Source organism: Triturus cristatus, chromosome 7, assembly GCF_964204655.1.
Source record: "Triturus cristatus chromosome 7, aTriCri1.1, whole genome shotgun sequence".
NCBI classification, from domain to species: Eukaryota; Metazoa; Chordata; class Amphibia; order Caudata; family Salamandridae; genus Triturus; species Triturus cristatus.
This window is the reverse complement of record NC_140590.1, coordinates 1745825464-1745842675: the sequence shown is the minus strand read 5'-3', so window position 1 is coordinate 1745842675 and position 17212 is coordinate 1745825464. Positions and strand designations below refer to the sequence as shown.

The 17212-nt window shown below is 46.4% G+C and overlaps 1 long non-coding RNA gene across 1 annotated transcript in view; it reads left to right on the top strand.

Moving 5' to 3' along the window:
- Positions 1-4271: 4271 nt before the first annotated feature.
- LOC146812982 (uncharacterized) overlaps positions 4272-17212 on the top strand; it is a 132465-nt gene continuing 119524 nt past the window's right edge. The window contains exon 1 of the long non-coding RNA XR_014965998.1: positions 4272-4517. This is a non-coding gene — a long non-coding RNA (uncharacterized LOC146812982). The remainder of the gene's footprint in view (positions 4518-17212) is intronic.

Here is a 17212-nt window from a genome sequence, read left to right as displayed (position 1 = left end):
TTTTTCAGACCTCCGTAAGCGTGTTTCCTCACAAGGCATGGGGCATGCGCCCACGCATGTGCAGATCACTCCCAGGCTCTGCTGCTCGCCATGTTTCTTGGTTGTGCCTCCGAGGTGGGCGCTCTAGTCTGACTGGTCCTGGGGCACTGTTCAGCGGTCCTGGTACCCTTTCACTGTGCAGACTAGCACCGTGTTCGGAGGTTACCCTCTGTAAGGGAGACAGTGCTTTTTGTATAGCTGCAGACGTTCTGTTGCGCCTCCACACTCTGATCTTAACGCTGCCTGTGATGCTCCACAAGGAGAAGTGCACAGCTTCCAAGTTTTATATGTATGGCTGCGTGTGACACATGTTTGCAGTGTACCAGCGACTGCGTGTAACCTTTAGCGCCTTGTATGACACATTGAGAACAACTTGCCAATACCTGGAAAGCCAGTGAGCCGGGAATTTTGCGTTATGCTGAAATTTCCAGTTCTGTGTATTCTTCTTTGCATTCATACACGTCTCATTCTGTGTCTATACTAAACATTTGCAAAAGTACATACACGCCAACATTTGAACATACACGAGCGAGCTTGAAGAAAATTGGCTTTTAATTCCCTATCGGGCATGTAATATGTGAAAAGGGTTCATTTAATGAGGCAGGTGCGTATCACAATAAACTACAAACCCTGGCTAAAGCCTTACATACATACAGCCTCATTAAACATATAATATTGCTTGCCAATTAATTGCCCACCCTTTGTAGTGTTGTGCATGCGCAATGCTGTATTACTACTTATGACACACCACTAAATCGTATTGATCAGGACAGAGCCCTGGGCCGAAAGAAAATGTGGTGCTTGGTGTGGGAGATGGGGATTGTTGCGGTGTGATGCCAAGAGGTGCGACGAAAGCCGGAGGAGGGCAGGGGGTTGATGGGGTGCTAACAATTACTTTGAGATACATTAAGGGCTGATTACATTTTCTTTAACAGGACCTGATTGACGACAAAGTGGGATGGACGAGCTGCTGTTTGCATAATATTTAGTCAGGCAGCTTCCTGCTGCACCCCTCAGAATATTGGCGCCTGGGCATGGGCCCATCTCGCCCATGCCCAAGACCTGACCTGGGGCAGATGCACGTCCACTGTGGGGATCTATGAGTCCTGATGACATGTTTGTCCATAATAAATAGTACCCTCATGCTACAGGACTAAGTAAGTTATTTATGGGCACTGTGTGTCCTGATCGTGCTTGTCTCCACTTTTCGCATACACCACGTAAATGGCAACAAGGTCCGGGGGACAGCCCGCAACCCAAGCCTGAACCACCAGTTAGGCTACAATGTCTGACAAGCGCCGCAGAAGTAGCTGGCTGCATCCAGAAGCACATGGCACCTCAGCGGCTGCAAGAACAGCATGAGCGTAGTTGGCTGTGGATGGTGCCTAGCTCTTGCCTGTCCGCTACATCATGCTCAAGGGTGTGGCAGCTGCCTCCTTCTAACACCCCATGGAGACGAAGACATGCACCCGCCATCCACAGGGAGGCATGTGGTGGAGTAGCAGCCTTTCACCTTTGGATGGTGGTATGTGGAATAAAAGTGGAGCAATTGCATATAGAGATATGAAATGAAAGGGCACAAGTGCAGAGAGATCCAAGACATTCAAGCCCATGCCGAATACCCCACACAGTTCACTGCCAGCAGGAGTCTCTGCCTAGGTGAGAGGGGCATGTACAGCACAGCACCACATAAAGCAGATAGCGAGAGTGGTGAATAAATCCCCACCTCTAGGCACCTGTGCATGATCTGCGGTAAGAAGTGAGCTGTCCTATTCCACAACAAAGGGCAAGAGCAGAGTACCTGACATGCATGTACCATGGCCTCCATTCCAGTCAATGAACAGAAGTTTTTTGTCAAGGACCACCATTGGCACATGCACCAAAGTGGGAACTATGGATTGAGAGGCTCAATACCTACTTTGCAGCAACCAGCTTTAAAGTAAAAAGTGACGCACCTATTACTCTTACACCTGTCAGGAGAGGAAATATGCAAACAATCACCCAACCTAGCAGAAAAAGGACCCACCCTTCACATACAACATAATCGTAACAGTCATCAACAATCATTTTGAACCCATGGTCAGATCAGACTATGAGTGTTTCTTCCTGCTCCAAGCTCAACAAGGCTGGGCCACTATTCGGATGCCTTCTACGCCCGATTGAAGGAGTTCACCAGTATGTACACCCTACATGATGAAACAGAGAACATCCAGGTGCAATTTATGCAGGATTGTGCGTCAGCCAAATTACGAGAACAAATGCAACAGCCAGGCAAGTCGACACAGGATATCCTAACCCTCAGACAGTGGAAGGAACACTCAAAGGCAAGGGCCTCACACATGGAAGCAGCCCTCTATAAGCCCATTGAGAGTGAGCCCATGTACCAGATCACCAGATCAGACACCACGCCAAAGGGAGAAGGACACCAGAAACTGTTGTGGTAGACTGTTTCCACATGTAGGTGAATACCCAGCCAGGGGAAAGAAACGCTCAGGATGTGGAAAAATTACCCACTTCATAAAGGTGTGTCAGTCATCCCAGGGACAGCGAAACTCTTAGAAGAAGGTGGTGAATGCCATTGGGACCTTGGCTGATGTACCAATGAAGACGACATGAACAATGATGACCCTTACAGCTGAAACAAAATGTCCACCAAGGAATCCAAACCATGGTTCAATGGCAGCCTAAATGCAGAAAGACGTACGCGAGACTAACTGAACTATCATGGAGATTCTCACCGTCCCTCAAACACCGTAAACACCTGAGATCATTACAACAAATATATTAGAAGTTTGAAAGCGAAATTCTTTAGAAATCAATTAGATAAAGCTAGAAATCGTCCCCCAAAAATGTTTGAACTTGTCAAGCTAGAATCCAATGGACAACCCAACCTTCCCCTACAGAATATAATCCACAGCCAAACAGTGAGGATTTTGCCTCCTTCTTTATGGAAAAGACAAGTAAGATCAAAAGAGAACTGTGGTCTTGCAGTTAAATGCATTGCAAATATCTTTTTAGGTCTCGCCTGGCTATCGCGTAAGCGATCGCCCAGCGAGACTCTAGTAAGGGGCTCCCAAAAGTGCTCCCAAAAGCGGATTGCATGGCGAGCACGCGCACAATCACGTGCATCGTGCCGCCATGCAATCTGTTTGGCATTGTACTTCAAAGGGTCCGTTCACCCGCCTGGAATGCGCTCCCCCGCCCCCGTCAAGCGCGCGCGCCACGCTCCGCCGGGCTTGTCTTGTTTTACTTATAGCGAGACTCGCCAAACCATTTCTTTATTGAAAATCTAAATTATTAAACCAGCAGCATGCCAGCTTGTTTTCTTTTGCCGCGGCTCATTTGCTTCACTTCCTGCTGCTTGTCTTCGGAGCTCTGCTCCAAACGCTGCCCATTGTTCATGTTGCCTTTGTTCCTGCCCCCTCCATTGACTGAAACAGCTGTGGAAATAAACAGAGGATGGGTTTCTTTTTTTGTGTCGGGGAAACACGCATAGCACCCAGAGTGAAAGTGCCGGACTCGAGCCCCCATCCCTTCTTACCTTTCATTGCTCAAACCAAGAAGGGGCGCAATGGTAGTCTTCAACATCAGAATCAATAGTAATCATGTTCCTACCCCGCCCCTTTATGTTCTGTGTGAACTTTGATCCCAGACCATCTGCTTTCAGTCACATCCATAGCGCACTCACGAGATTGACTCTCTTCAACAGGGTGGAACTAAATTAAGTTGGATGGGTAAACTAATTTATTTATTCCTGAAGTGTGCATTAGTATGTGTTTATTTTACAAGTGATCTTTCTACATTTCCGTGTCACGTCGAAATGTTACTTTTTACTGTTTTTTTTTTTTACTCTTTATTTTATTATATTTTTGGCATATTTACTAAGAGAGTGTAGCTGTAGCTTTGGCACTGTAGGGGCTCTGTATGCAGAGGAGCTGGGCTTTAAAGGGCAGTGCTCCTGAGTCTATCGTATTTGCTCTTTAACCCAGGCTTCCTGGCGCTGAAGAGTTTTTGAGAACAGTGTCTGGCTCACAGTTGGTTCCCTTTCCTTCAGCTTTCAAAACTCTGGCAGAAGAGACAGGCACCCTTACAGCCCGCGATCTCGCAAGTGCGCGTGCACCACTCGCACTCAGGAGTCCCCCTGGGGCACAAGCAGGCATCCACTTCGGCCTGCTTCTCGCAAGCGTGTGCACCACCACAGAGTGCGTCTCGCGGCCGCTTTAAGACTTGTCTCACATTGCGCGTTTAACAAAGTGAGTGCATGTTGTCTGTTAGTGTTTACAGTCTGCTGTCCTCATGTATGCTCCGTGGGGGTGTGGGGACAGTGGAATATCTCGCCAAGACCACTGCTGAATGGAACTAGCCCCGGACTTTGCTGTGTTTTGTGGAGAATCTCTCAGCATTGTCTGTGCAGCATTGGTTTCCCAGCTTCCTATTTCAGGCTAACTACGGAGGTGCCATGTTGTGCCCAGCTCAAAGTGAGTATCTAACTTTGTTTATGCCACTTAGTCTTCCCTGCTGATATGGCCGCCAATTTTACAGCAGCCCATAGGGAAGGCTTTACACGCTCAGCCCTCTCTCATTGTCATTGGCAAGTTTATGTGAGCATTGAGGCTTCCTAAGTGTAAGGCTACCTTTGAGATTAAGATGCATAACCTGTAGTTGCTTGCCACTATGTCCCTCCCATCCTCAGCCTCCCACATGCTGTTGTTTGAAAGTGCTGCAGACATATTCCCATGTTTCCTTGTGCTATCGTTAATCATAATGTGAGCAGCCTCAACAAATGTACTTTTACTCCAAAGTCCTGCTGGCAACCACGGCTGCCCCTTGTTTTCTTGGGCACGTTTGTGTTGCTCCTTGAGCTTATGTAAAGGCAACTGTAAAATATGGAAACTATTCAGCTAGACTCCTATATTATTGTGACCCTGACACCATGTGTAATAGTGTGCCCCCGTAAAAGCAACTGTAAGTGTTTAGAAAAACTGCAGTTTGATTCTCAGATCCCAACACTAGAGGATACCCGATGTGTTCATTTCCCCACGGCTCCCCAAACTGTAACTGGCTAGACAATTTCTTTAGTTCTTTTCCAATATTTGCATTTTATAGCACTCCATAAGAATACATGATGTTGCTTGCCGCACCGTCCTAGCTGCTTACCGCTCCCCACTTCCTATGCTATATGTTGCTTGAAAGCGCCGCAAGACACCGCATGGTCTTGGGCGCATATTTCTGTATTTCCTTTTCCTTCTGTAAACTCCAAATGTGAGCAGCCTTAACAGTTTTAATTTCACTCCAAGGTCCTGCTGGTACCCGCGGTCACCACTGGTTGTTGCAGTCACATTACTGTGTCCTTGAGCTTCTGTAAAGGCAACTGTAAAAAGATGGAAGCGATTCAGCTCAGCTCCTAAATTTTTCTGTCCCGGACACCATGTGTAATCGTATTTTTCCGCTGGAATCTGAAACTCAAACTTCAGCTTTTATAAACATTCACAGTTGCTTTTACAGGAGCAACAAAGGCGTACAAGAATGAGCGGGCTAACTTGAGTGTTATGACGGGGACTGAACCATTGTCAAACACAACAAAAAAGGTCCCGGACAGTGTCACAAAAACACGGTTACAATTGTGATTTAGTCAGGTACAGCGTGCTTTAAACATCATGCCTTTGCATAACAAGCATTGGCATAGCCAATAGGTCTCGCCTTTGGGACCTTATAAGTGTTTAGCCATGCAACAGTTGATGTTGTTGCACCAAGGATATTGTGCTGGATCACTAAATACTTATAAGGTCCCAAAAGCGAGACCTATTGGCTATGCCAATGCTTGTTTCCTGCCTGGTGCTGCTGCTGCTGGGTTGGAACAATGTCCCTCAGCTGCTGTCTCTCTCCCCCGCCCCCCGCCACCTCGGCCCCTTCCATACACCCTCTGTCCCCCTCTCAGTGATCGGCTTCCCCGCCCAGTGTCTTCACATTCCTGTCCCATTGAAGCCCTGAGAGAAGTGAAGATGTCCAGGGCCTCCTCCCTCGGCCTTTAATTAGGCGGGGAAGTGCTGCTTTTGCAGGCCGCACATTCCCAGCCCATTTCCTCACGGGCTCCAGGCCCAGCCAAAATGCTCATTGTCTACTCTCTGAGGGGCTCCGGCCAGCAGAAAGGTACAAAGCAGCCGGGGCTGTCCTGCCTGCACCCTACCCCTGCCCTCGGTACGCAGAGCTCATGGGAACTCGAGCACTTCATGTGCGCCATAATATGCCCCCTCACTGAGTTCACCCAGGGTTGCAGACTCGTGCGTGACAGTCAGGCGCCGACGTGTCTAAGCCGTCTGCCAGGTGCTCCAGGCCACATGCACTGGTTTAGCAGCATTTCAACCGTTGAACAATCCCGCTTCGGTATCAGTCGCCTATTCTTGCCAAGGTGGCATTATTGCAGTGCTCGAAGCGCCTTAAAAAAAAAACACACAAAAAAAAAACACTTATCTTGCGCTCGCCGCAAGGTAAGTGGTTTTCTATTTTATTTTCCCTCCTTGTCGCCTATCGACTCCCGCCCCCCACCCCCTCACCGTTCTTACCTGCACCGGCTGTCACTGCACCTGGTTCAGCACCTGGTGACACGGCAGCTGCATAATATGGCTGAGCTGTCCTGGCCACGTTACATAGAGACACTGGTTCAATTTTTATGAACATAGGTTTGAAATACGTACCTGGACGGACATTTTGGACGGCCAAAGCAGGAAGTGATCTTTATCGTCTAGAAAGGACCGAGCCCCTTTATACGGCGCCGCTTGATCTGTGGCGGCGGTGAAGCTCATGCGTTGTGCTAGGTAAATGTGCAACTCTGCCTTTGGGCACTATCACGCAGTCATGACGTCAAGTATAAGGATTTGTGTACACATCACCAATGTCCTATAACGAGAACTGTTTTAATGCGGAATACGTGCCTCATTACATGTCAAACAATGACCGAAGCCTGCAATAAACTGGTTCCTGCTGCGGAGAGGCGGATCTCTTCTGACACTGCCGTGCCAGGCCTCTGATGGCATCAAGGTATAAGCGAGCTCTGTGGGTACTGCCTGGAGCCACAAACAGCTGTTTTGACTTATCTACCCGGGCCATAGTAGATACCACCTTCCTCCTTTTCTCAGTGACAATGTTGGATCAAGAAATTACTCTTGTCTGGCAAGCTATGTCCTATGGCATGAGGAATAACGTTGGTAGCCACTGTTTCTGTACAGACTTCCGGTTGCCACTCAGCAAATCCAGACAGTTTCCGAGTCTGGTTTCCCCAGGTGTGACCTGGCCTATTCGACCATGGGAACATAGGTGATAATTGTTTATGTGGTAATACCGCATGCCCTGTTACTGCTTCCCTTCTAATACCTTTTCCATCCAAATTGGTATCAAGGGGCCATGCAGAATGACCACATTCACCTTCTCTTTATCAAGCAACCCTTTATAAGAACAAACTGTAGCAAATGTTTTCTTTGTGCCCCTGTACTTCTGTTTCTTGAATGATGATTACATGTGTGCTCTTGGCCCCACAAACATGCTGCAGTCCAGTGACATGTTTCCCTGCTGGGCGCTCCCTCCTGGCCCATCTCTGGCCTCAGACATGGTGCCTGTTGGCACTGCCAGTACCAGTGCAGCAGAGTCTGTAGGCCCTTCCTGCTCCCTCACACCCTGATGCACACAGTACGGCCTCTCTCTGCCCTTTTACTAATCAACAAGGCTTCTTAGCTTCACTGCCAGAGGATGTTATTCTGTACAACTATTGTTTACATTTATATTTGGGAATGCTTGGATTTATCTTGTGAGATTTATCAGCAAGCGAAATATTTCTTAGAAATAAATGGCTATCGACTGGGCTGACTGAGCAGGGGCCTTGTATCTGTGCTAATGAAAGTACAAAATATGCAGCTCAGTACAATATAGATGATATTTTTATATATGACTGTTCCTTAAAATCTACTCTACCAGCATCACAAGGCTGAAAGCATTAACCGTAAGTAAAGAAAAAAAAAATTTTTTTTCTGTTGTATTTGCTGAAAGGTTGGGTATCCCTTAGAAAATGTTTCTTATCCCCATGTGAATTCATAGTATTGTTTGTGCTTAATGGTTGTAACTTAAGTTTTGGCCAGAAACAGAACTTGTATGTTCTATACAGGGACAGGCAGAAGGTTTGCCCTCCCCAATGTCATTCTAATAATCTGGCCACCTTTATCAGCCATTGGTTGATTGTAACTGTCATTCATCACACTGAGTTTTGTCATTGCACCCACAGACACATGGCCACTTCACGAAGGGCCAGATTTAATTTTTGGCCGTAAGGATACTTCATCACAATGGAGACCGAGTATCCTTACCTCCAAGAACGTGGCTGCCCACCAAATGTATATGCAGGCAGAGGATAGGATTAATAATGGCGGGCACTACTCCGTCTCCCCCGTGATTAATCCCCTCTGACAACCCGACAAAATAAGGGCCATCCGAGACTGACATGTAATTTCACCCACCTAATTTAGATGTGCAGAATTACAGGTCAGTTTTCGCTGCCCGTCATCACAAGGAAAACCCGGACGGTAAGGGGCAGGGAAAGCTGATAAATGCTCCCTCCCCGCCATGGTAGAGGACTCCCATGGCGAGAGGAGCATTGCATTTTTATTTTCAAAAAGAAAATCCGGTTTCAGGATTTTCTTTTTGAAAAGAAAAAAGAAAACTGATTGATGCAGGCAAACAGCAAAATACATTGACAGAAACTGCCGTAATGGTGGTACGTGGCAGTGCATTATAAATGATCGCCACTTTGGTGGTCATTTACAAACTGGGGGCAGTCCCTCCACCAAGGCAATGGAGTAATTTACTAATGTAACAAAGAGTCGTTCCACCAGGAATTAAATCAGGCCCTAAGCCATTGATCAGCTGAATCCACCTAGGCTGCGGTGTCCTAGACTCTTTTGTCATGTGCACACACTTTTACCTCTGCATTGTTTATGTTCAAAGCAGCAACCTACACAACGGTGAGGGAAGTCTTTCTATTACAGCTCCAGCTGGTCCCAACACAAATTAATGTAGGGGTGGGCAGTAAACCCTGTTCCACCAGTGGAGTTTGCAGTGCTTTGCCCACTCTGCCAACTGCCACGTGGCAGAGTTTTGTTATGTGAGCTACTTGCCAAAGTTAAGTTGGCGAGCGCGAGTGAGATAATCAAGCATTAGCCAGCCTCCCGGTGAGATTTCTCAATGCGGGCGGTCACAGCAGGTCGCTATGGCTCACATTGAGAAACCTGCAGCTCAAGTAGAAGATCTACTTGAGTGGCAGAAAGAAGCAGCGACCTTTGGCAAGCCGCTTGGTGCTGTTCACACTGATTTTACAACAAAAAGAAGCACTGGCAAAACCAATATGTGTTGCCTTTGTGGCATAATCAGGGGCGGCTCATCCGCTATGGCGGAGGAGCCTCGCTCCACTGCTTTTAAGCAGTGCACTGCAAAGTTAAGGAAACATAAAATGACAACTTTGAGATATTATCATTTTATGTTCCTGCTGCTTTGCAAGCAGGCAGGTGGGCGGGGCTGCTCTGCTCTCGGAGCAGGGCAGGGGAGGGGTGGTTTGCTCACTTTCCTCATTCTCCATGCAGGGTGCACTACAGCCTGTATGGAGAACAAGCCCCGGCCCCCATTCCCTGGCTGAGCGTCAGACCAGGAGGCTCAAAACCAATCACAACACTGCGTTGCAGCGTTGCGATTGGTCAGGGGAACCTGGCTGTGCTTCCTGTGCCTCAGTCCGACGAGGAGAGCAGGAGCAGAGATGCGGGACCCGGTGCGGCAAGGTAAGTATTTATTTTATTATTGTTTTTCTTTAACATTGCGTACCATTTCCCCCCCACGACTCAAGCGCCCGCACACACCCCGCAACCCGCTTACCATACCGGCCGCCACTGGGCATAATGGCCTAGTCAGTGCTTTTTGTCAATGCTATCCAACATCAGTCCAATAAAAAAAAAATGCGTCGTGGCACAATTTGAGTAAAGCACGCAGGAAACATGATACCACTGGCACGAGTTATTCGGTAAGCTCATGATGAAACATGCGCACACATGTATCACTATGCATGCACCTGCCTACTGGTTGGCAGGGGTGTGGTTTTTAAAAATGTTTCATTTACTGACCAAGATGGTACTTGGTGTGGTAAATAAAAAATAAAAATTATATACGTAAAATCGCTTTCTTTAAAAAAAAAAAATATATATATATATATATATTCACTTAAAAAACCATAGGTTTCACATATGTTATTGTTAGCTGGACATTTCACTCGTGAAAAACCATTGAAATTCCCCCGTTATAGTTAGTGCAGGCAACTATAACTCACGCGACCGCAATCCTCTGCTGATGACGTCAGATATTACATCACTGTATTTAGACACTTATTTACCCATGTCTTCTTCCATTAATTTTTAGCTATACATATATTACAAATATTTTTTTTTTCAGAAAGACACATATGTCATCAGTGATGTAATATCTGACGTCATCAGCAGAGGATTGCGGTCGCGTGAGTTATAGTTGCCTGCACTAACTATAACGGGGGAATTTCAATGGTTTTTCACGAGTGAAATGTCCAGCTAACTATAACATGTGTGAAACCTATGGTTTTTTAAGTGAATTTGCAAGGTTTTTTAAATGCTAATTCCTAACTATAACGTGTGTGAAACCTATGGTTTTTTCAGTGAATTTGTATGTTTTTTTAAATGCTAAGTTATGTTTTTTTTGTTTTTTTAAAAAGTTTTTTCACCGTGCGCGTACCTTTGTTTTTCATTGCCTCAGACTGCGAGAGACAAAATGGCGGCCGAGACTTCCTGATTTCGACCGATTCGAATGTTTACTGACATCTAACAACCAATCAGAATTGCGCTCGCGCACGTCACCGTGCGCGTACGGTATTCTTACCATACGCGCACGGTGCGCACTCATAGATATATATATGCTTTTAACTGCAATTTTCTCAGGAACTAATGAACAGATTTACACAAGACCTGCAAAAGGCACATCCCTGAACTGAGGACTACCTCTCTGCCAAATTTCAAGTAATTCTGTTCAGCCGTTCGGGCTGTAGCTTGGACTAAAGGTCCTATGGAAAAATGCATGGGGAAAATGGGTTTTGGGACCCCCCGTTTTCTCAGCCCCCGCTTGATGAATCCCCCCGAGACTTTCAGGGAAGGAGCGGAGCGGAGCGCCCCACCTATTTTGAAAATTTCGCGAGGATTCGTCAATCGGCGCCAAAGTTATTCCAAATAGAATGTTGCGGATTTCCTATGGAAACACGGTCCTAACTATAACTATCTACTGGCGACCGCCAGTAGATAATATATATATATATATATATATTTATTTACTGAAAAAAGCATAGGTTTCAGGGACGTTATAGTTACAAATTAGCATTAAAAAAACCTTAGAAATTCACTGAAAAATCATAGGTTTCAGGGACGTTCTAGTTAGTTGCACATTTCACTCGTACAAAACCATAGAAATTCGACCGGTATAGTTAGTAGAGCTAACTATAACTGGTACTCTGCAATGCACTGCTGATGACGTCACATATTACATCACCGATGACATCACTGAGGACATCTCAAATGACATCACTGATGACATCACTGATGACATCATCCAGTGAATGTGTGTTTTTGTAAACTTTAAATATATTTTATATATGTTAATGCCAAGGTATATTGAAGAATGAGTTGGTGTATAAGTGTCTGGGTGGAGGATTTAATAGGTGTGGGACTGACTGTATAAGTTAGTGATTAAATGTCTCTTACTGAATGCATGGGCTAGTGATTAAACTGGGGGAATGTCTGTATCAATCAGTCTCTCGCTTGTTTTATAAGCTGCTGCATGGGTTGATGATTAGGTACATGACTGTCTATATGGCTCACTTATTGGTAGCATAAGTATTAGTATGGGTGGCTCAGTGTTTGTGTGTGTAGATGGGTGGGCAGTGTGTAACCTTCTGCCAACATGTGTGAGTGGCTAATTTACTAGGTGTATGGGTTCAATAGTGCATGTGGAAATAGCTGTTTCGGTGAGTGTGTGCGTGTATCACTGTGTTGGAGAGTGAATGTATATCTCACTGGTATATGTGTGAGTAACTACATATGTGAAAGGCAGTATATGTGAGTGTTGGAGTATATAAATGACTCTATGTGATAGTGAGTAATTGTGAGAGTGTCTGTATAAATGAGTGTGTGCTTGTGTCAGTGATTGTATAAGAGAGTCAGTATATGTTCCTATTTGTATGAATAGTGTAGGAGAGTAGGATGTGCTTCACTTGGGTACCCCCACTTTTTGCTGGTGTGTCACTGTTTTTCGACCTTAGTCTGGCTGTGGCCCTGCTAATCAGGACCCCAGCCAAGCTGCTTCCTCTCTAAAATGGTTTCCATGTACATTAGGTACATTTATAATTGGATTCTGGAGTGCCTTATAAGCCTCTAGTATATGGTATACTATGTACCTAGGGCATAGGTACCTCAGAGGCCTACCAGGGGCTGAAGCATGTATTATGCCACCCCTGGGTAGCACACCAAAATGACACCACAGGTCTGCTACTGCAGCCTGGGGAAGGTGGTGCTTGCACCCCTTACAGTGGTATAGGCTACCTATATCAATACCATTGCACACACATATAAAACCTATAAGTCACTCCTATGGCAGGCCTTAACAATCCTGAAGGCAGAGTGCTTGGTTTTTATGTGAGAGGGTGCCCCTGCATGAGCAGAGCCCCTCTGCAGCGTTCGGAGTACCTCCTCTGATGCTGTTTGGGGTGCAGCCTGACCATATACTCTTAAGTGCATTATAACCTCGCGGTAAATGCTAACTTTGGACTGGCTGCACGGAAACATGTCGTGTTTGGTGTCAAATGCTTTGAAATACTAACCCCCCACCAGTTCTGGCGGCGGGGGTAGCATTCCACCCTTCTAGAGGGAGAGACATGTTCACACTGGTCTACCCGGTAAAGACTTTCTAAAGCCCTGTCATCACAAAATGGATGCCACTGCCACAGACACGGGTCTGACCTCCTGCTGCTGACTGAAACTCCGTCAGGGGAGGCCTGGACAATAGGTTTTCTGTCCCAGGGAGGTGTAACTACCTCCCCAGACAGGCAGATGTGCATTGGGGCTGGGCGGGAGCACTCTCTGGTGCTTTGAAGTCCTGCACTGGGGGCACACTTGGTGTCCCTGTGCATAGTCCAGTTCAAACCGGTTGCAGGGGCTACCTGCCCCTGCTCTGGCTTGAAACTGAACAAAGGAAATGGGTGTAACCACCCCTCTTTCCAAACCCTCCCATAGGTGGGTCCCTAGATTATGTCCAACCCCCAAACTTTGTATAAGTATGGGAACCCAGTCCTTGCGACTTTAGATTACCCTGGACGAAACTCTGCAACATATATCCTGGACCTTCGACATTCTACCCAAGAAGGCCACAAAACCCACTGCCACCACCCACAGGACCTCCCCCCGGACCACCCCCCATACTACCACCGCGGCATCGCTCAACAGGACAGTGGACCTTCCAAATACGACATGCCCCTCAGCCACGCAATAGCTGAATGTTGTGAGATGTGGCAACCAAACATGTGTGAAGGACGCAAATCACCCACCAATAATAATGCCCACAATACCAAGTGTAGCGGTGATGTGCTGGACAGACCTCACTATGCAGAGCACAAAACTCTCCCTGTGTACATATACTGCTGGTGCTTGTAATGTTGTGGACAGTGGACGCAACTATGTTACCTCAGGCAGTGGGGAAGATCTCGGTCATGTACCTGTATCGTTGTCCCCTGTAAGCGGAAGCGCAGTGGGCTGGTCCAACATACGCCACTCCAGCGTAGAAGTGTGAATAAATAGGCCAGGACTCTGGGCGTGGTTCACTTGTGTGAAGACCAACTCGCCTGCCAGAGCAGCGGCCCTCACCCTGCCACGTGGCTGCCGCCAGGAGCGCGGGTCTCCTCGACACAAGCCCCCTGTGAACACAGCGGCACAGCACCGCAGACTTATGTCTGTACAGACTACTGCCTTTGATCTACTCAGCGGACAGTAGGGATCACAATTCAGATGGAGTGGCGATTGCAGATGATGCAGTCCAGTAGGCATGACACATTGCTCCCATTGTGGCCCGTCCAGACCACGCATCATCACAGGCTGCGTGCACGCTGAGTGCCAGAGGGACCACTAACTCAGTGCACCACAAGTCAACTCCACGTGGCCTTATTAAGGCAGAATTCATTAGACAAAAGACATTGCTGCCAATGCGGCCCACCCCGACCATGCATCATCGCAAGAGTCCAGTAGGCAACTAACTACAGCATCCCTGAAACCTACACAATATCCCTTTAGTATCCTTGCTTCAAGAACTTCTTTTATATCAGTTATAGCTTAACTACAATGACCAAATTCATCTTGTAAGTCCAAATGAACACTGAATGGCAGTCTACACTGCGGACAGCAGAGCTCATATTTCAAATTCAGTTTTGATTTATTATTTGTAGAGTGAACTGTACTCTATGTCCTCCGATTTTGTCAGGAGGAAGTGACAAAAAGCATTCCTTGATGTCTGAGCTGACTACTGCTTTCGATCTACACTTTGGACAGCAGGGCTCACAATTCAGATTAAGTCGCGATTGCAGGTGACGCAGTCCAGTAGGCAAGAGACACTGCTCCCAGTGCGGCCGGCCCGCACCATGCATCAGCGCTGGCTGTGCACACGCTGAATGCTTCTGATGCCCCTACCCCAGTGCACCACAATTCATGGACCCTTTATGATAGAATCTTTGGTGTATGATTTCAGATCTGCTGCCCCTACCTCAGTGCACCACAAGTCATGGCAGCGGCGTCACTATGGGGGTGCGGGGGGTGCGGACCGCACCGGGTGACACCCTCACATGGGGTGAAACCAACAGGGCCGGTGTGCGCAGAGCAACCTAACCTTTTAGGAGGAGGAGGTGCCTGTGCGCAGTGCGCACTGTCTCCTCTCCTTTCTTTTATTTGCTTCCCTGTGAAATGGTTCCAAAAAAGAAAATCACTTTTGCTGGAAATCAATGTCGTATTTTTCTGACATTTAATTCCAAAATGCAGCATCGGGAATAAAAGTTTAAAAATATGAAAAATAAATAACTAAATAAAGTAAGACAGAGTGGTAGCAAACTGTCCAGATTGATTTTATTCACACCCAAACACATTAGCGCCACTTTTACAGAGTTTGCCAGTGAAGCGCTATTTTTGTTGTCTTGGCTTTGTTTTCCCTGGGCTTGGAACTAGTGCACCAATCCTGGAGGTACAGCAATGTGTGGATTGGAAAACAAAATTTGTACTGCTGCTCTGTATCTAGGGATGTTGTCTTTTTTTACCATACCTCTTACGTTTTGTAAGGATATAAGCAATGGCCATTGAAATGGGTCCATTCAGGGCCCTGTCATGTCCTTTACCTTTTAGGCAAAAGCTCTCACTGATTTTTGAACAGTGAGTGTAAACGCGTTAAGGTAACCATGTTGTTCCTACTTACATTTCACATGGTTTGCAAAATTTTGCATTCCCTATGATTGTTTGCTTTTTCCAGGATGCTGTCACTTTTTACTTGTACGCCACATATTGCTCTTGCCCAGTGCGTAATTTAAATTGAGCCGCATCCAGGTGTTTATAGCTGGCAACAATTGGGTTGTAGTTGAAGGCAGTCTGAGTTTTTCTCAGTGGGGCAGTATGGTGTTCAGTGGGGGAGAGGATGTGGCACTATGGCCAGAGCTGCTGAATTTGGAACTGGGGAACCAGGTTCAGCCTTAATAACCAGTCCGCCAGACCACTCTCCTGAGAGAGCACTATCTCATGCTAGACCTTAGAAGGCTTCGCAAGACATTAGAAGCCCCGGTGTCGTAGCACCAGCAGGTGGACCCTAGCATGACAAGTGTAGGTTAACCTTCAAGGCTTGTCCACCACTATTCATACTGAAGTTCACCTCCAGTTTTGCGGCAGGCCTATGAAGCAGTACACCCTTGAACAGTGACCCTGTCACTGAGATCACAGGACCCTTGAGAAGGGCCAGCTCTAGAGCGGTGCAACCAGTGTGACCGCACCAGGTGCTCACTTTAGGTGGAGGCATCATTTTTGCAAGTATATTATGGTTTTAAAAGTGCTTGCTGCCTCCTTCCTGGCCTCCAGTACTTTTCGGTAACAATAAAAATGTCATGATGACTCTGGTGATTAATGTTCTTCCTAAAGAGAGATCGGAATTTTGTCTAATGGAAGATTTGACTCATGGAAAGGTAGCTCAAAGGGTTAATGTACCTGCTGCAAAGAACATGTACCATGCAGATCACAAAGTGCACATAATGTAAATAGGCCAGTGGGCTACTGCTTTTGTCAGAGAGATCCTTTTGTTACTTGCAGTTTATAAGTTAAAATCGTAACATAGAACAGTGAGCTATTAACTGTCATCTACTCCGCAGCAACACAAGTCACATTTTTTATTAACTTTTGATACGTTTTAGCAACAAACAATTTATTAGTTTAAATGGTCAGATCATGCTGCAGATCTTGTATTATGAGGCAAATATGGCAGAGCCATTATTATTTAGAAAACATTTGCAAACTAGGATTTTTAGCCATTCATGTTTGAACTGCTGTTTTGGTAAAGGGAGAAGTGCTGATGACAGAAACTCCATGGCTCGGAGACAAATGGCTTGTGCTTCCACATTTTATCGTATTTGGGGACATTCTGTGATTAGAAGCATATCCCACTTTGTGAACACATTTTACTGTCAATAACTCATTATAACCTTAAATAATCATGTGTATCCATTGGTTGAAAAAACTGGGCAGTGAAACCAAACAAATACAAAAAATTGGGATGTTTGCGCATTCTGGCCACACCTCTGGCTCTGCCCACTGATCCAATCCTTGGGTTATTCCCGCCCTCTGATTCTCCGCCCACAGTTCCCCTACTTTTTTCCCCCCACTTCGACCACATATATATCGTGTTGCTGGATAGTGGGAACACCACACCAGTACAAAGTACCATACCTATGACATTATAAATTCCAATAAACTGTTGACTAGCAGGTAGCCCACTGTACAACCCGATTAATGAATAATTATCACACTGTTGTTAACAGGCACATTTTGTAAATATAGGA